Source organism: Corvus cornix, chromosome 5 (assembly GCF_000738735.6).
Source record: "Corvus cornix cornix isolate S_Up_H32 chromosome 5, ASM73873v5, whole genome shotgun sequence".
Lineage (NCBI taxonomy): Eukaryota > Metazoa > Chordata > Aves > Passeriformes > Corvidae > Corvus > Corvus cornix.
In genome coordinates, this window is record NC_046335.1 from 27,879,898 (window position 1) to 27,900,635 (window position 20,738).

The 20,738-nt window shown below is 34.7% G+C and overlaps 1 long non-coding RNA gene across 1 annotated transcript; it reads left to right on the plus strand.

Annotated features, from left to right (window-relative positions):
- Positions 1-6,609: 6,609 nt before the first annotated feature.
- On the plus strand, positions 6,610-19,659 carry LOC104684492. Its single transcript, XR_750970.4, has 4 exons — positions 6,610-6,828; positions 7,137-7,272; positions 13,076-17,453; positions 17,547-19,659. It is a non-coding gene; the product is annotated as an uncharacterized LOC104684492 (long non-coding RNA).
- Positions 19,660-20,738: the final 1,079 nt, after the last annotated feature.

Below are 20,738 nucleotides of genomic sequence, written 5' to 3' on the forward strand. Positions count from 1 at the left end.
ACATAATTTTTTAATCAAGATTTTCTTGTGCCCTCAACACAGTATAACATTCAAACTTCTAAAACCCACCTATAGTTACAATTTTTAAACTAATATAACATAAAGGACAAGGTTGTGGTGATCCTCCAAGAGTTGTTTTATATAATTTCTCTGATTCACTGGACCAGCTACTGCTGAAGTAAGAGTTTCACTGTGAGGAAAAGTAATGATTCATGCTGAATCCAGTGGGATGTGGCACTTTCTTTTCCTTGGTATGTTTTGCAGCCTACCAAGGGACTAGAGATTCAATAGTTTGTGGTATCAAATATTTGGAATTTCAACTTCAGATTTCAGTTCTCATGGAACCCTGAACTGACCCAGCCTTAGACAGTTCAAGTTTTACCCCTGCAGTGACTTAGAAGACAAGCACTTACCACCAGGTCATCGTCTGGCTGTTATCACTGATGTGTTGAGATGTAGCAATAAGAGTACTGAAGCAAAAGAAATACAGTATAAATATGTATTTTCTTCATTATTGGAGGGTTTTTTTAACTTCCAGAGGGAAAGATTAGTTGTTATGGATTTTTAAACTAGAAGTACTAATCACGCATGGAGTTTTAATTCTGCTGTTGCCATAGTCAGTCACACTCAGAATTCACACTCGATCTCTTTGTAAAGGCATAAAATAAGAAAACTTTATAGAGTCTCTCTCCTTACAGCACACACTTACCCCCTAGTGCTGTCCTGCCACAGACACTCCCAAGACATTAGGCAAAAAAGATAAAATACTTCAGTGTGCATACACTAGTTGTAACTTTTCCAGTTGGGGAAACTGGGTTTTATATGGTAGCCAACACCAAACCACTCTGATGAGAATCTGATGGATTGTTTTGTTCCCACAGGATGATCCAACGAACTGGTATATCCATTTCTTTTGCACGATCCTGAATGGTCAAGGAAACTTCACAGTTCATTTTACAATTCCTGTTTGTTTTACTGTATCTACTGTAGGGATAATCCATTGTAGAAGTGAGCACTTCTATTTCCCCATGTTGATGTCGGTATTAATATGTTCCTGAGAAGACAAAGCTTATGTAAAACATGGCATAAGAAAGAGAAATATTGAAACATGTTTTTAAAAATGATAAGAATGTCAATCACTTTAAAGTAGAACAGGACCTCAATATTTGCATTTGTAACAAGAAAAAGTTGTGGGTTTCTTGCTTTGGGTTTTTTTTGTTTTTCTTTCCTTTGAGAAGAAAGATGCAGAAAAGGGCACTGTATTAGCTAAATATTGTACCTTGGAACATCAGTCATTTTCTATTCAATAATACTGAAAGGGTCTAATTTATAAGTTTTTCCATTTCTCTGTTATGCTGGTTTGTAAGTTCTGACATTGCTACTGGTATGTTAATGAGAAGCTAGTGTTCCATTAAGAGTAAACCATATGCTCTACCGCATACTGTGAAAGAGAAAGCATATAATGTGACTGTTGCCTTAGTAACACATTAATTCATTTTGTCAGTGTTGGCACAGATCATTTCATTTATAAGAAAACAAGTATAATAGTTTACCACATCTATAATATTTACAGTGTTTCTGTTACAAAACAGTGACAAAATGAGTTTAAAAAATAGAGTTGGGATAGTTTTATTAAAATATGGAATTTGTGGTAAAATTGTTCCCATACAAATTAAAAATAAGATTGGTGTAAATTTCTTTTCACGTTATAGCACCAAACTGTTGGTTTTTGCATATTTGTATTCCACTAATAATATGCATAAAAATATAGTCCATGAAAAGCCACAAGTACATTAGCAGTTTTTAATGAATGCTAAACAAAATATTTCATACAACAGTTCTGTTAAGTTACAACCATTAAAACCTAATTGTATGTTAGTGTGTTACTCATAACAAAGCTAAACATTTATCTCTTTTATCTGATCTTCCAGATGTTTCTTAGAATTTTAACACTGCTAAAATGCTGTAATTAAAGTATCCTGTTCCCTTAAGTGATCATATCTTACATTTTATTCATTTAAGTACATATGAATATATATGTGTGTAGACATAAATGATACTTAATGTGAATTGAGGCACTGCAAATATTTGATAAGGAAAAGAAATGCAGAAGGAGAAAAGGTAATTCCTCTCGTTATAGTCTGCACCTTCAGAATGGTCTCACCCCTACTTCTTGTTCTTAGATCATTGCACACCTGTAAATGGATGTTTTTAACAACAGACCTTTTACATCTGGAATGCACACTGAGAACCCTGTACTAAAATAAACAGCATTATATTTTAGATATCACTATCAAGAAAAAATTCTTGCAACTTCTGTCTGTTGCACATCCCAAAGAAGCAGTTAATAAGTCATCATCAATGTTTACAGTTCTATAGTTACTTGGACTAACACACATATCCTAGAAAGGTTCAGTACAGTTCAGTTTCTTGTCACAGTATAGATAGTGGGGCAATTTACTTTCTCAAAAATAAAGAAGAAATAATTCTAAACCTGTTTGGACCATACCTAGCAAATCTGTAATGCTGTGGGATCTTTTTTTAAGAGGATTTAGTTAAATACAATTATGAAACTTTCTAATGTATCTCACAAATTATTTGCATCAAATCTTATTAAGTCTTCTGAACAACTTTTCCAAAGTTAAAAGGAAAAACTTATGGTAATATAATGTATAATAATTTGCCTCTGGAATACAATCATGGAACAGAATCAGAGTCACAGAAAACAATGTTGAAATACTATATCTAATTTTTGTAACTACTTAATATTTTATTTTATTTGTTGAAGAATAAAAATAAATCTGTAAAGCCTGAAATAAGACTTCTTTTAACTGAAGGCACTTTAGCCATTAAAATGTATTTGTCACCTGTACAGCCAAATTCCATTTCTAGACTAAGATCTTAATATTTTTTAGATTAATATTGTGCAATTCAAAGATTAATGAATGTGATTGCTCATATTGGATGGCTCTCAAATAATGTAGGTACTATATTCAATAATCTCCAGATATAGCAAATAAACCAGCTATAATTATAAAGAGCTAATAGAGTAGCTAAAATCTCTTGCTAGATGCAATACTACAAACCCAGTTCCGTATTATTGGTAGCTTTTTATAGATGTCTGCTAACATCCAGCACATGGTTAACTTGGCTGAGGAAATTAAATTTTACATTTTCTTAGCTTCTAAAATGATATTCCATGCTGGAAGCTGGATGTTGTACTGATACAAGATCATGTGGTAACACTGAACACCTCATATTTCTAAAGACCGTATCTAATAAGGAAAAACATGAAGGAGAAAAGCTTGTGAGCATGAGGATTGCAGAACTTTTATGGGAGTTATATAGCACATCTGATCCAAATTTGTGTAGCCTACTTAAATTTTCTTTCACCTCATGATCAGACATCACACCACCTCTGACAGGAGAATCAAATCAATAATCTCTTCATGTATATACAGAAAGTATGAGATAAGGGAAGTGTGGTGACTTACTGAATGAATAAGAAATTCTTTACCTACTGTAGAGTGCAATATCAATTACTTTCTAATGTTCTCAGGACCCTGAACTTTTGGAATACTTTGGTTCTGACTGATTTCTGACTACTTAAGATAATAAAAAGAACTTAATATACCTAATTCAATGTTGAATTTATAATGTTTTTCTTTTGACCTAAGTATTCAAGACATTTTTCATTATCAAACAGAATAGTGTATCCTCTCTTTAGATGACTGTGCATGTTTCACAACTGTTATGGAGAAATAAGATTCTTAAGTATGATTAGAAACATATGTACTAAATACGTATTGTACTAAACAACTATCATAAGCTTTCTCTGTAGAAGTCATTGCGTTAATGTATATGAAAGCTTAAATCAATGGATGAAAGTTTTCTAGCTACACCCTATCACCACTAATACAAGGTTTCAATATTGACTACTGTTACATACAAGTCATAGTTATGGGACTTTCTGTGACAGTTATTATTGTCATTCTCTTTGTACAAGCCAAACCTACTAACTTGAAACATTTATACAAATGGTTCTGAAGATAAAGGCTATTTTTCAAAAGTGGCTACTGAAGTTTAGAACATAAGTGTGTATTAGCACATCATTGAGGAAACCTATTCTCAAGAAATGTGCTTTTCTGAGCATACACTTTTAACAAGCAAAGAAATCTCAGTGTGTCCATATCAAATCAAATTGTCGACTCTTATCTGAACCCAGACCTGGGGTAAATTTTGCCCTGATTTCTTCAACAGCATAGACATGAAAGATCTCTTGCTGGACGTCCTACATTCCTTACCAGTCCTTTAAGGGCGAGTTAAGGACAATTTTAGTGTCCTACTTCTCTGACGGAAATATGTGGCAGGGTAAGTAGATGGAGCAATGCCTTCTGCTGAGCTGCTGATGCTAAATCAGCATTTAAATCTACTTAAAAATATTGGATACTTTTGAAAATCTCTGTCAGAATTTTAATTTTACATTTCTCATTTAGTCAGTAGCAAGCAGAATTTTGACCTTTGTAATTCAGAGCAAATTCAGATTCATGCCAAAAGGTTTATATACAAGTGCATGTTTAAGTGGTTGCACCAAGGTGTTCTCTACAAAATGACAGTCTGCCCCTTAGACACTGTCACTGCTAACCAACATATCTACTTTAGATTGCATGTTCCCTGCTAATCTTTTTTCAAGCATTCTGGATCTGACACTGTGTATAATGCTATACACTTACTCTGCGTGTGTATAAAAGACCTGGGCTACTGTTTCAGCGTTCCTGATGGGGCACGAAGAACAAAGAACAGCAGGAAAAACAAAGAAAAGCCAACTTTTGTGTTGGATTCTCAAGAGAAACATGCAAAAACTAGTTCTTCTCTAGTAACTCACCTGAGTACTGACATATACCGTTTGACAGCTGAGATTCAAACCAATTTAAAGTTCTTTAAAACTAAGGTACCAATTATTATACTACCCAATAATTATTGTCTTAATTGTTGGACATGTGTCAAGCAACATTCACAGTAGCAAAACTTAGGTGGTTTCCTGTAGTGTTGGCCTCACTTTAATATGCCATTTCACTTACGAAGCACACTGTGAGCAAAGAGTGGTGTTCTGCTGTCTTGACACTGTCCCTGTGTGTTTGGAGGGACAGGACAACCAGCTATAGCAGCTACTGTAAGAGACTCTGTTCCTTAAAGGCAGCTCATTTATTTTCAATCTGCCTCTACCACTGCTTTTGTCCAGAGCTCATCAACTAGATGAACACAGCTTATGAAAAACAATTAGTAAAGAAATGGGAAGCTGTCAGAAAGGATAAAGAATCTTAAGTGCAATATATAATGTTAGGATGTTTAAAAGCTATTGTCCTCTGGTCAGTGGCAAAATGTTTACTTTGTGACAATCTTGCAATATGTCCACGATAGCATGTAAACACAGTAGAGCTAGTTGTATCTGGCACACAAGCATTCTAACTTGCTTCTGACAGCCAGATCACCAGAAGCTTATTTAGATTTAGGGGGTGGTGGTGATGAGTCTTTGCCAGTTGTAGAAATAGTAGCCTAACAACTTGTAATACATATAATTACTCTCCATATCCCCTGGTCAGCATATCTTCTGATATGTAAATTAGATGGAGCAAGCAGATGTATAACCTAGGATGCATTCCAGATTCATCTTGATAAAAGTATGGTATTCATACTGGGCAGGGTTCCTTTGTCTATAACAATGACACACCAAAAACACATGCAATGTAAAAATAAAGCTATTGATCATTTCCAGGGGGTACAGTCTACATGGAATATTTTCATTCCACCTGCCATATCTAATAAGAAGTATTATTTGTCAGCATCACACTAAGGAAGAAATGTGACAAAAACACAGGAAGGGATGACAGAACCTGCAAACATCTTATAAGGAAATTTCTACAACTTGTGAATTTACCTAAACATGAGAAACTAGGGAAAGATGAAGATGAAAGTGGTAAAACTCACGGCTACAGGAGCTACTTTTATGTGCATTTGAAGGATTTAGAGAGCTACCTACCTACCTGCCTATTACAATTGCCTCCTGCACAAACACTGAATCATAGAATCTTAGAATGGCCTGGGTTGGAAGGGACCTTAAAGATCATCTAGTTCCACCTATCTTAATGTCCCAAGCCCTGACACTAGATAACACAGAGAGTCCTAAAGGAAATTATTTTTATTTCTTAGTGAAAGGAACAGTCATGGGGCACTTAAACCGCCTATTTTATTTTCTTTTATTCAATCAATACTAAGGCTTATTTTTATCTGGTAATTTAGCTAACTTCTAAAATAGTGAAAGTTAACACACAAGATCGATGTTTCCATTTGTACTTACAATAGTATAGGCACAGTTTTAGGGGTTTGGGTCTTTTTTTGTATATAGTTTTTTGCTGTTGTTGTTTTGTATTGGGTTTTTTGTCTGTCATGACAGTGCTTATGCTTGTCAAGCAAACTAGTTTTCTGGACATATTTAGATTTAGGAACACTGAGTATAGTAAATCTTATATTTTAGGAAACATCATGGTTTGGCATCTTGTCACACACAGGAAAAATCAAACCTTTTTCTTAAGATTAACTTGTTGACACAGCTAAGATATCTTTATAAGACATGCTTTTCACTGTTTAATGATGCATTTGAAATAATGTAGCAAATCAAATCTGTACTCAATGTGACTGCTGAGTGCTGTTATTCTCTAGGTATATTATCAGAGCATTGTAAAAGAAGAGCATTTCTTTGCTAACTTATGGAACAACAACGGGTTTTTTGTTCTTGGCCAGATTCCCCAAAGAGAATTGAATTGCAAGGTATGACTTTTTCTTTGTTTTTATATTTATTCCGTCATATGAGAGTGCATTATTTTAATGGGGTTAAGGCTATCGTAAATTTGAAATTATTTTTCAATACAGATATTTTGGATCAAACCAACTGTTACAAAAGCATTCCACAAACTCATTGCTGGAATGTTTCTGGATGCCCTCAGGCTATCTTGTTTTAGTCTCAGCAAATTCAATGCATTTTATATTGTTTTAAATTACATGTCTAGTGCTTGAAGGGAAAAATATTAAATGAGGATAGAGTAACCTGATTTTTTTTTTCCTTTGTTTCTATTAAGGCATGCAGTGTTTGGTTAGAATGTTTCTAAGGAAAGGATAAAACATGTATGTATTTATTAACCTGATCCATTCCATGGAATGTCCTAGTGAGCTGTGGGAACTGACATAGTACGTTTTTTCTTACCAGGCCATCAGGTGGGTAATGGCATATTTTCCTACCTTTACCTTTCCAACTTCTAAAATTCTTAGTTTTCTTTCTACTGACAGTTCTGAGCTATTGCCTTCATTCTGTGCATCTTCAGACTAACCTGGAAAGCTTTTCTTGACCTTCTCTTAGAGAGATTTCCAGAATTGCCTTGAATGAGATGTCAAATAGAGGAACCCTTCTGAGGAAAATTTTCAATTGAGCAAGCAAATTAAATAGTATGCAGTGCATATTTATAAGCTGGAGATTTTTCTATTGATCCTATAAGTTTTACAAATGAAAATTTCAAATATTTATTTATATTAGGTTGATAAAATCCAAGAGATGAAGTACGGACACACTGTAAGAGCAAACTATAAGTGCTCTCTATGCACAGGTGATGAAATGGTATCAAATTCAGTAATTTTGTTGCAACCTAGAGAACAATGATCTGTAACACATAGGGAAATTTGTTAGGTAAAGAAAGAACTAATAAGCTCTAATATGTGTAAATAATTTTGTAGTTTACCTGAAATTTTAAGGAAAGCTGCTTCAGTTCAATTTACTAGTCTGACCTTTATATAAACCTTTCTATAGTTCAAAAAATGTTTTAATATTCATTTTATGGACAATTTTTCTGATTTCTAAATTCTCAGCATTGCTTTCTCTTTGACCTGTTGGTCGCATCTCTATTTTTCAAATTGCTATTTAAGTAAATTAAGGTTTTCTATCATAACTCTCTTGTGAACAGCATTTTAAGTCCATAGGAACTGAGAATTGCATCAGGTCAGTCTTGCCATTTCTTCCCTTAAAACCTCAGGCTTGTCATACCAAACAGAAATTAAAGAAAGCCTTTTACACACAGAAGTTTTATCTCTAAAATTTCTATTTGCTTATTTCCTGTTATGATTTCAACATTAGTTGGCTGAACTACCGTACTGGTGATTGAAAAAGGTAATATCTAAGGACAAACTGCTTGCATTTTTTGAGATAGTCACCAGAGGGCATTTATGGACTAAGTCAAGATAAATTTCTGCATTCACTGTGGGAATGCTGAGAAGTGTTCTGAATGACACCATATTGCTATTAAAACTAAATCACTACTTTTATAAACGGAAAGCTTTGATTTAAAATGACATCTTCATTACAAAGAGGAAAGAAAGAGAGATGACCAATATAATTTTTGACTTCTCAAAAATTATTTGACTGCATTATATATGTCAGATATCCTGAATTTTCACACCACCATGAAAAAAATGTAACAGGCAAAAAAGGGAAAAAAAGGTAGTAAACATTGTTTTCTTTCTTCCATAATTTTAAAAATATGCAGTTGGAGGAAGAAGATGGTTCTTTTTAAGACTACTGCAATGGAATAAAAGTAGAGCAATGTTTTTTTTAAAAGATGTTTTCATCTTTTATATTGGAAGACATGTTAATTATTATTAAATAGCTGCCTTTCAGTGAATATAATAATAAATAGTCTAATAAAATTATGACAGCTTTGAGGAAATAGCTAGGGATCAGATATTAAAAGCTGTTGTGATATTCAAAATGTAGGGGCAGGCTCAGAATATAAATTTACTTAAATCATTATAAATTCATTATTAACCAATTTTGATTATCAGCTTCTGTGAATATGTAAAACTCTGTATTTCATGTATGTCTATATTTCATGATGAAATAATATCTTTAGAAGTACCTTCTCTATCAAGAAGAATGTCTTTTTGGCCCTGTTCTCCCAAAACAGAGATCTCGTTAGTATGAACTGTATAAAATAGAACTGAAATCCTTAAGAGACATGCATTATACAGGAAACCTTATAAAGTAAAGCTCAGCTTTGATAGTGTAGCTAAATACTGTGGAAACTTGAGTTTTATTTTTCAACAGAGAAGTAAATGGAAAGAAAATGCAGGGTGAAAAATATTTGCATGATTAAGAGAAAAGTCCTAAAGATCAGTTAAAGAAAAAAATGTTCTCTTTGTGTGGATATGTGCACTCTCCTGAGTACAAAGTTAGTAGGATTCAGTGAACATTATTTTAGAAAACACCTGCTTTAAATTTCATATTGTTGTTCTAGCTTTGACATCCAACTTTTATTGGAAAGAGATCACAGGCATTGGTAAAAACAAATTTAAGTCTGAAACCTTGTTGAGAGAATTGCCCTATATTTAGTAACAAACAAATCATGCTTTTTTTGGTAACATGGGTATTGCATGCTCTTTCTTTTCCACACTTTTTTTTTCCCCTTTGAGAAAGGTTATACATTGTTTTCACGTTGCTTCTTTCAAAGCAGCATTTTCATATGTATTTGATAGCCAGCGCTTTCAGATTGTAACTCAGAGCAAGTTCAAAATATTTCCATGCCCTCGATTTGTATGGTATAAACACACTAGAGTAAGTCCATGCCATTGCACCATGTTTTCAGTCACCTTTCATCCCTTGTGAGTGAATACAGATATTCCTTCCAAAGGTTCTACAGTGACAAAAAATTTTAACTTAAGTAGTGTAAATCAGATATTTCCAAGTTAAAAAAACCCCACAATAAATATATTGACTGTGTAATAGAAATGCAAAATAACCAAAATCATATACTTGAAATATTCTAGTTGCAGTTGCAACCTTCATTTGTACGTCTCAGAGAAGTTTAGAGTTAACTCACTTATTGGCTCAAAGTTCAGTAGAATCCTCCTGTTGGAGCATTGCATGAAATATCTCCAGATAAGGGGTTACTGGTGGCAATGCCTTGCTCTTCTATTTCACCCTGAAGGTTCAGGTGTTTTCAATTACTTTTTCAGTAGCAAAAGGGTAGGTGAGTGGCTACCTTGGGGATTTACTCCAAGTTAGCTACAGACCAGATCATCAACAGTGTTGCATTTAAACTAGAATAATGAATTACATGGTAAAATGATACCTGCTGTATTGCATAAAACAACCCAATTCACTGACTGTTACAATGACATTACTGGAGCAGAAAAGAGACAAAATTTCTAAAGAGTCTTCTTGATGACCATGCATTTCATTGGTAAAGCTTTCACTTGAACTATATTTAATTTACTCTTACCAAAAGTGTCCTTCCAGATGCTGGATCTTTAATAATGCAACTATATCCAACAGATATATAAATTAAAACTAAAAAGACATGTTAAAGCTGATCTCTTCTTTCTTTGGCTACATAATCTTTCAGAGCTGTGAATTATATAGTAGTCTCTTACCTAGTTCTCTGCAAGCAGTGTGACACCTCATGGAAATCTGCATTATACATGCTAACTGCTTTGGAGTAACTAGTTTAGGAATATTATACATTTATAGACATCTATATTCATATGTATATGTATGTGCATATATATATGCCCATGCATGGGAGCATTGCCTCTGTATAAATATATGCAGACAATTGTCAATTTGCATTTTTTCCTTCTTCATTGTATATATCCAAGAGGCCAAAGATTTGCTGACTTAAGAAATAACCAGGAAAATATTTTTTAAGAATTTTTATAACATTTATGATTCTTTATAAATGACCTAAATTTTATAAAGTTATCATAGCCCTAGAATACTTGTGCCACAAGGAGATAATCATGCTCCTAAAGGACCTTGAACACATGCAGTCTTCAGGTATATTGCTTCATGAACAAAATTCAGGTATCATCAATGTCAGAGGAGAAACTTGGTGAATAATTTGTTTCTCTGTGATATAAAAAGCTTTTAACCAGGCTACTGTGTTCAGAAAGAAAAGACATCATCTAGAGTTTGTCATGGAAAAGAAATGTGACTACAATCAGGAATAAGAGACTGAGAAGATAGAATTTAACTCTCTGGAATAATGTGAGAGATCTAATGAGAATTACACGGAAGACAATGGAAAAAGAGAAGGTAGAGGAAAGAAAACAAAGAACCAATGACTTCTAGGACTTGAGTAAACAAGGTTAGTGAGACACAAGGACAGTGCAGAATTTCTTCAAGCCACTGCATTTCAACAAACTAATCATCACACTCATTTTCATGTGGAAATGTAGCAGATTATATAAACAATCTGAGGATATCTTAAATAGTGATTAATTTAACTGGACAGACATAAGAGGAACATGAATAAAAGTGATGTATGATTACTAAAAGAGAGATAAGAATTACTTGGTCTGAAAACAAATGGTTAAGCTAAGAGATTTCCAGTTTTTCCTGGGACTTGAGCAGGATCTGGTGCTACTTAACATTTTCATTAATAACACTGACCAAAAAAAAAAAATTGTTTTGAAATTTTCTGATGACAAAAGAGGGAGGTATTCATAATCCAAATGTTCCATGGGACAGCATCAAGATACTAAGGAGTGAAATTAGAGACATGTAATGAAACATATATGATAAATCATTATCTGGAAAACATAGAGGAAGAGAAACACTTCTTATATTAATTGACTCATGTTCATTGCCAAAAGATAGATGAAAAAGCAAAGACAATCCTCTCCTTTACCAACTTTGGATTAATCAAGTATTTCCAGAAAAGCCATGTACCTGCGAATGCCCTTGCACAAGAAACTGACAGGATCATTTTACTACTGTGTGTAGCTGTGGTCATCCATAGTCAATGGAGATAAGATCATTCTGAAGCTGCTGAAGAGAACTACTGGAATGATTGGAGGTGGATCTTATCTGAAGGGATTAATAGAGATTGCCTTGATTAGTATAGAGAGATGAAGTACAGAGAGATGGCCCAAACAGTTCAGGAACATGTGTGAATATCAAGAACACCCTGCTGGCAGTGCAGGCAAGCTGCTTAGCCAGCTTTGAGGGCTTGAGAAACTTGCACATATATATTGCTTGTCTGTGTGGTGGCATTGTGATGGACACAGTGATTCTGAAGCTCCTTTACAGGAATGGCAGCAGAACTGAATACAAGCTCTGGCACTAATGGAGACAGAGCCTGTATAGGCCTGTAGGTGAAAATTGTTTGTTCTTTTTGTGTTTAGTAGATGTGCAACTGCATGGAATTACACAGCATGACTAAAACATACAATGTTCAGACACAAAATAACCCTTTTTCTCATCTAAACTCTTCACTTAGAGGAAACTGTAAACTGTAACTCACGGCATTTGTTTCTAGTCAGACATGCTCTAATCCCCAAGATTATGCCATTCCATCACCACCATTAGAGATTTATGGTGGAATAAGAGGAATCTTACTGTAAGAAGTGTTAAATGCAGATTTTTATTTATATTGACTGAAATAAATATTTTTAAAATATTTTTTTAAGTAATAGTGAAGAAGCATGAACAGAAAGAATTTTTGGATGCTGTAATTTATGACTTCATAGCTGACAGATTGGCTGACAAAGACTGATGATGCTATGGATAATAGATCTGCTCCCATCTGTGGGGAGAGAAACACTTTGAATGGCAGCTTTGGAACCTCTCTGCTAGACAAAGGTAGCAGCAGAATGTTAGAAATATCTGAGGTTGAAGTGGGGAGATGAGCAAGTGAAAGCCTTAAGAGGAGTTATTGTCCTTCAAAATAAGGAAAATAACAATATTTTTTCCTTTTTTCCCCTCTGCCTATGGAAAAAGAATATAAAATTAATCTAAAGAATTTTGAGTGCACTGATTTGTTTCACAGGGATTCTCACCCAGTGGGTCAAAATGAGAGTGATATATCCATAAATTAATTCAAACTCACAAACTTTTTTCAGCAAAGCACTAAAAACCTGTAACTAACTGCATGAGATAACAGATATCACTGAAAATTAGACCACTGTTTATGAGTATAGGACCTCTGAAGATTGTCATCAGGCACTTAGGTTTTTGTTCTGTATTCTCTTGCAGAAGTCACAGTGATGATTGAGAAGATATACCAGACATTCTGACATCGTTGTTGCTGAGACTATCTTCTCCTGTAAATGGGCATTTATGAGCAGAAGGTTCTCAAAAATGCACCCATGGTTGCTGGAACTTCTTTGCAGTCGCTCTGAGTGTGGCATTCAACTCACCTAACATCTGCTCTGTAAACAGCTGTCCAGCGAGCCTTGTGTTGTCACCTGTATTCTTTTTCATAGCAGTGGAGGAAGGAAGAAACCTTATTGCCCCTAGCTAGCTGCTGTGTTTCTCTGCTAGAGATTGCCACCCCATCAGGGGAGCTGGTCAGTGAAACAGAGCTTGGCATTTCACATCCTGGTACGTGCACTTCAATAGCCACCAATGAATTAATGCAGCACATTGTGGTTTGGACAGTGGGCATGCCTATTAGCTTCTCTTTCATGTCCTCTACACTGGAAACAATCAGCAAAGAAACAAGATAGTCAGCTGTGCACTGCAACAACACAACACAAAAGATCAGAGTACCTGTACTTGTGCTATACAAAGCATATGCCTTCACTTGTCTGAACGGCTGTTTTCCAATGCATAAAGAATGGTTAAAAATATTTTTCTGGTAAGAATGACTCTAATGTGGAAAAAACCTACCATCTCCCAGTGTCCATATAGTTCATCAGGGTTTTAAAGTATTCATGAGTGAAAATAGGGGTATTGAAGGACATATTTCTCGAGTTTCTGAAAATAACTAAATAATGAATAATGAAAGTTCACTATTTTGAAAATGTCATTATTTTGTTCTGAATCAATTACAGATTAGAAAATAGATTTTTTTTATTTTTCTGTTGTTGAAAACAAATAAATGATACCTTTTTCATGAGTATTTTGCCCAGTTCTAATGTTTCAGAAGCAATGTTGGATGCTCAAAGCATTTGTCATATAAAATAACACTGCTTCAACTTTCAAGCCTGCAATGATAATAATTAATACTTTCTATCAGTACTTTATATTCATTGCAAGTACCAGTAACATTAGTGACATTGTTAAAAGTTCCTCATCTGAATGCTGCTGAGATAGATGAAATGCATGATTTTGGATAATAATACAGTATCATTTAAACCTGAATTTACTTGCCACCATTTTTCCTGGCTTCTACATTAAATGGTGCTTTGTAGAGATTATTTTGGGACCCAAAATGTTAACTATTCATTGGAATGCACTGTACAAACTTAGAAACATGATGAATAGTATTTTAAGCATAAGCATTTCAAACATATCTGTTCTGTGTTTAAATGTCAGAACAAAGCATATTACAGGAAAAACACCTACAAATGCATAAATGCAATAAAGCCACAAAATATGGGTTAAAAATTTCCATATTTGATCTGGGTAGCAAATTATAGAGAGAGCAAAAACCCCCTACGCATAACCATAGCTGCCAATTCTGGATCTTTCAAAAAGCAAGGGCAGGATACCAAGTACATGATTCTGCCTTGTGCCAAGCAAGCATCTATGAAAATGTCACCTTTATGCAAGTGAAACACAAAACGAGTAGAATTTGCCCTTAAATGTGAGGGGGAAAGTGTTCTGAAAATAAACAAATTGCTTTTTACTGCTAATTAAAACATGAATCAATAAATATTTTCAAAGTTAAATAATACTGTTCCTCTCAAGCTGAGCACCAATCTGCTGGGCTCCAGCCAGGAGAGAATCTTTTCTAGCATAGTTACAAACAACTGATGAGTGGAGCTGAAAACAGAAACATGAATACAACTTTCACAGTAATTCAAACAAAATTGTATGACTTTTAACATATCATTTGAAGGTTCTTTACTCTTTCCACCTTTTTGTATAGTGGTCAGCACATTGCTGGTGAGATAATGACCTACAACGTGCAGTCAGATTATGGGAATTAAGATGTCAGTTTCAAAATAAACACCAGTTGGTTCAACAAAGCCTGCAGCTAGGATTATGTCAGGACTAGGAAGACATTTAAAACCCGATTGAAGCAGACTTACTGTTTCTGAACAGAAAACATGCTGTAGCATCCTGTTTTACTGTAGACTTAGAAAACCGATGTTGCTGACTCCCTGAAACTGATTTCTCAGCTAGGAAGATGGTCAAGACAAAGTCCTTTCTTTGGATATGTAATCTGGTCAGATTCTTATTTCTTGTCCTCTTGCACTTGATATCCTTGGTTTTTCCCACAGCAGTTTTTCACAAGTGGGTCTGTGATCCCAGAAACAGATCCCCAGTTAATATCATCTACTCTTATTGCTTCTCATGTTGATTATGGGATAACACTTCCAGCAGAGAGGTGGAACAGGGACAACGAGGGTCACTCGAAATATAGACGTGTAGCTACTAAGATTTCAGAGTTAACCCACCATGCTTACTGACTTCTCAGGAGTTAAACCATGTCATATTTGTTAATTACATAAGAATTTAGCTTAATATGAGAGTACCGAAAATTCTATGAAAAAGTTTGAACTGAGCATGATTAGACAACTACACAACAAGTTTCTTTTTTCTCTCTCTTGCTCTTATTCTGAGAATAACAAACAAATTAAAATCCTCCAACCCTCCTATCCCCAACTAAATTTTTAAAAGAATGAAAAAGGTGTCTATACCTGAATTGGGGGAAGTTTTAAGGAACACTACATACCAGTCATACACCATTAAAAAAAAAAAAGTAGTTTATGTTATCCTTTAAACAGCACTGCAGTATTAAGAAGGCAAATATTTTTTATTAATATTTTCTTTTTATTCTGGGATACATTTGCTAAAGTCCTAATCAAATAAATGTGTATCACCTGTGAAACAGTGATGTACTACTCCTAGAAGCTGACAGTTGCCATAGATGTTGTAGCCAAAACCCTGAGTAGGCAGTTTCAATTTAAGTGCAGATTCCTTGAGCTGCAGGTCCTGAGTTTTTGTGATTGGTCTAAAGTATTAGGTCTTACAGACATGTACACACTTGACCCCTTTGTGCCTCTAAACTCCAAAAGGTACTAGTATACCAGCTATTCTGGACAAATTTATCACATTATATTTTGTGTCCATTAGAGCTTAGACTAAACAACCTCATGTAGTGGACACAGTACATTAAATTTCCATGAAAAATATTCAGCAGAACAGTCTGACTGAATTATAGCCCAAACAGTCTTCAGAGTCACTGCTGATAGTATTTTAAATATCTGAGTTTTATAACAAGCCTATTGTTTTAGGACTACCTACGGTACTTGAAACTTCAGTGAATCAGTTGGAGATACTTGTAAGTCTTATTACCAGGCATGAAATGAAGGTTTCAAACCTATTCAGTGATACTGGACAGATTTCTAGCAAGTACAGGAGAAAGAACACTTTTACTACAGACTGTTCTGGCCAAGGATTCACCTCTGGCTATGTCTGATCTCTGCATTCAAAAAGAATGTTCTGGATTCTTACTCTGCATCCCAGCCTTCCGCTCAGTCATTCTGTCTTGGCTGTCTCAGTTTTGCTTGTCTACAGCTCTGCTACTCCTTTGTGGGTAGTGTGGGGGTATATATATATGTATATTGCATATATATTTTGAAGCACTTGGATGGTGGGTTTTACAGCATTTGGATGATGAGTGCTAAAAAATACTGAGCAGTATGTGAAGTCAGGTGGTATGGAAATATCAAGAACAGTAAGTGGTAACGATAGTAGTGTCGGTGGTGGTGGGGTGATGGCACAGCACAGGCTGAGAGGCCCTGGGCCAACTCATGATTCTGAGTGTGTTTCTGGAGGCAGCACAACCCCTGCTTTGGTGTGGTTATCAGCATAGGATAGGGGACAGCCATACAGGAGCGCTCTGGGAGGCATAATGGATGGGACAGCATGTGTTCTGCCAAAATATTTGAAAGCCTTATTTATGACTCCATTCTGTGGTAATCTGAATGTGATTAAGGTTGAAATCCAAATAATCTATTGGTTAGTGAACTAAAAGATTATGCTTGCTTTCACATTGCAGTCATTTACATTGTCTTTGTGAGAAATTGTGGCAGGATGCAAAAGAGGTTGCATTATGCAAGCAAAAATAAAGAACAGTAGAATTTATAGCAAATAAGTTTGTTAAATTCTGCATTAATGAAAACTTCAAACAGTTGCTGTAGATGTTGCATGGCAGTAGGAGTAGGCTGAAGATGATAATTTTAAGAATACAGATATATTATTAGAAAGAGCACTGCTCTGCTTACAGCTGCATCACTTCAAACATACTTAATGGTGCACTTTACTATCTTTTGTGTTTAAGCATAGGGCAATGGCATATAGGTAAATGAGTCTATGTCTCATTCTCCCTTTTCCTTTGCTGTTAAATGTGCTACATGCATGCATGGACTGGAACACAAGGCATTACGTCACTTCCCAGGTAATGCACAGGGAATACTTCACAATTCCTATACGGCTGTTCCTTACTTGGTATTAGTACTTTACCTTTCAACTCTCTTATTTTCTTTTACAGGTTACTTGTTTTCACTCCTTTAAAACAGGGACAAAATAAGTAATGTGATGGATTACATGAAAGCTGGAAAAGGAAGACCAGAGTAATTTTTGTACTTTATAGAATATTCACATGAAACTTTAAACAAGTAAAATCAAAGAAACACAGGAACTGTGTTCTGAACTCACAGGAATATGATGTAAACATATATAAAAGGAAGATTCCAAAACATGTATTCTACTATAGTGGGTCCTATTTGTTCTTCATACAGAGACAGACATATAGAATAATAGCCTTGAGGTTTTAAAAAGAGGTTATAAAAAGAAAATAAAACTGTTGTAATGCTAAAACTGTAATAGTTTCAGCACTCTTACTTTGGCCCCTTTATGCATGTATCATGATTATGCTTCTTTGCTTGAGCCTCTCTATTTTTGTACACCCTCTGCCTCTTTTGATGAATGATTATTTATTCAGTATTTGACTAGTTATTCAAAGGGTGATCTCCTTTCTTTCACCACAAATTTCTCCTGTATTTTGATACACTTACTGCAGCATCTGAATGCTATTAAAAAGTTAATTAATTTATCTCCACGAAGTTCTGTGAAGGTAGATGGTGTTATTATCCCTGCTCTGTAAGTGACAACCTGGGTATAAAGCAATTATTGGTTTCACTGAAAAAGATATGGCTACTCTGGAGGAAAATGGATAGGATCATCTGGTGAATGGCTGCATCACTATGCATTTATATCAAACTATTAATTGCAACATTTAGGAAATAGAATATCTTTAGTTGTTTTGATTCATTAACTGAGAAAGCAAATATCTCATGTCTCAGTTTCTAACTTAAAAAAGAAAAGGACTTCCCTGTCACGAAGAAGACTTCTGAATCTATGGAATTTCTGGTATCAAACATCAACACAGTAACTACTCTTTATGTGAACCAACCCTGGTCCATGTATGAAATGGTTAACATCATAACTACTTTTTAACTGCAGTAGAGAGAAGCTCTCAGGACATCTGTTTTTAACCCTAACTGTAGAACATAATGATCAACTGACTTTGCCTTTGTCTCATTCCTTTCTTCCTTCTCACTTTTTCCTGGTCATGCCCAATCCAATTCTCCCTTCAGCCCTGCCTCTGCAATTACCTGATATCATCATACGGATCCTGTTCCCATCGGTAAATGTGTTGCTTGAGCTTCTGCTACTTCCTCTCTTTTTGGGCTATATTTTTTGCATATTTTGAGCAAATGCTTACATTGGTCAGGCCATACCCACCTCTGCCTGCATTGCCTGCCAACCAAAAGGGATATGTAGAGATCTGGAAGGCCAGGTTCTGTTCTCAGGTTGGAGATGGACTGCCCAGAGAGGAGAACTCTGATTACGTGTGAACTCAGATTTTTTTCCCAGTCAGTGAAGCAGCGTGAGTTTTAAACAAATTTCAATATGTACTTTAAATGTACATGAGGTGCTATGTACTAGAGCATCTGAACAAATGAACTACAGTGATTCAGTAATTTTTTAACATGAACCAAATTCTGTGAGGGTGTGTTTGGCTTGTGGTGGTTATTTTCCATCTACTTACTTTAGAAACAGCAGCTCTGTTTTACTTCTTTTTTTTTTTTTTTTAAATATATATGCAGATGCATATATGCACACAAATAATTTAATATAATTAGCTTTAAGCAAAATACTGAGATGTCAAATTTCAGATAGAAGTCTGGGTAGGGTTCAGGTAAGCTTGCTAAATTTTGGCTAAGCTACAACATGCTGAAAAAATAGTTCTTTTAATGGAAAAGAAGTGAACAACTTTATTTCTGGGAGTAGTACCTGGGACAATGACTCATACAATTTAAGCCACTGCATGGAAACTCCAGGAGTAAAATTCTCTGGGAGTTCCCAGTCCTCTTTTTTTGTATGCTTGAATAGCCCTTCTCCTTCCAAAAAATAACAGTGGACCTGCAGATATTATTTTTAAGGCACGGGCTTGTTTATAACATTGGAAACTTCACTGTCTTGCATCACAGGTTATCAATCTTTCTATATCCCATCTTCCATGCCAGCATTTTCTGATGAATTCTTTCAAAATTATAAACACATTTTAATTAACATTTCCTGCACATTAATTTACTTTGTAACAGATTTAAAAAGAAAATATTTTAATTGTAATTTTCTATCTTCATTTCTATTTCTTTAATGACAATTACACGTTTTATTTAAAATATTTAGCTGTCAAACCAAACACATTCCTGTCTATTGACTTGATTGATATCTTTTATTGTTGTTAAGGCTTAAACATTCCAGGGATGAAGAAATATTTAAGAAAACTAACAGATTAATGTGTTTGCCAAGAAATGTTCACATTACATTTTTCCATGAAAATTAGCAGGGTACTGAGCATCCAGAAATCATCTGCCTAAGAAAAAAAAGAAAAGAAAATACTAAATGAAAAATTTTCTTCATGGCCCATTTTCCATAGAGGTACTCCCACCTATAAAAGAGTTTTCAAATAAACTCTTTATTTTTTAATTTAAAACTACTTTTGAAATTAATCCCTTTACCTCTCTTGATATCTTTCTGACAACCTCCTAATCTCTTCAAACTGTTGGTTAAAAAGTGCACCATTAAATCAGCCTGTCATCAATTTTGTCTCTCACCACAGTGACTCAAAGAGTTGCATCAGCTAGATCATTTAAAGAAACCACAACTTTTTAAAAGAACATCTGCTGCTGTAATTTATAATGTATAACATAATCTGACATCCAAATTTGACAGAGTTTGGTAATGTCTTCCAATAATGGGTTGTGAGAGATTTTGTCCTGGGATGTCGCAAACAAAGAGGCAATAAATTATTAAGAGATGCAGCTACCAATCTAATAAAGACAAGAAAAATAATCATCTCTACTTTGAATACTGACAAATATGATGCCATGCAGACTCCTTTTTAAACAGCCTGTTTTAATTTTAAGTATGTGCCGGTTTCTCAGGACATAATTTCCTGAGATTAGTGAATATGAATGAAAGTGCTAAGTGCTGACAATTTGAATTCTCACTTCTTTTAACACTCAAGTGCTAAATATTGCCCAAACTTTTGCTAAAATGTTAAGTATCTATCTCTTTTTTCACTGGTAAATTACCATTGATTTGAAGATCTGACAGCTACAGCCATAGAATAGTAGGAAGAACAGTTAGTGTAAAGAAGAGGTAAATTCCA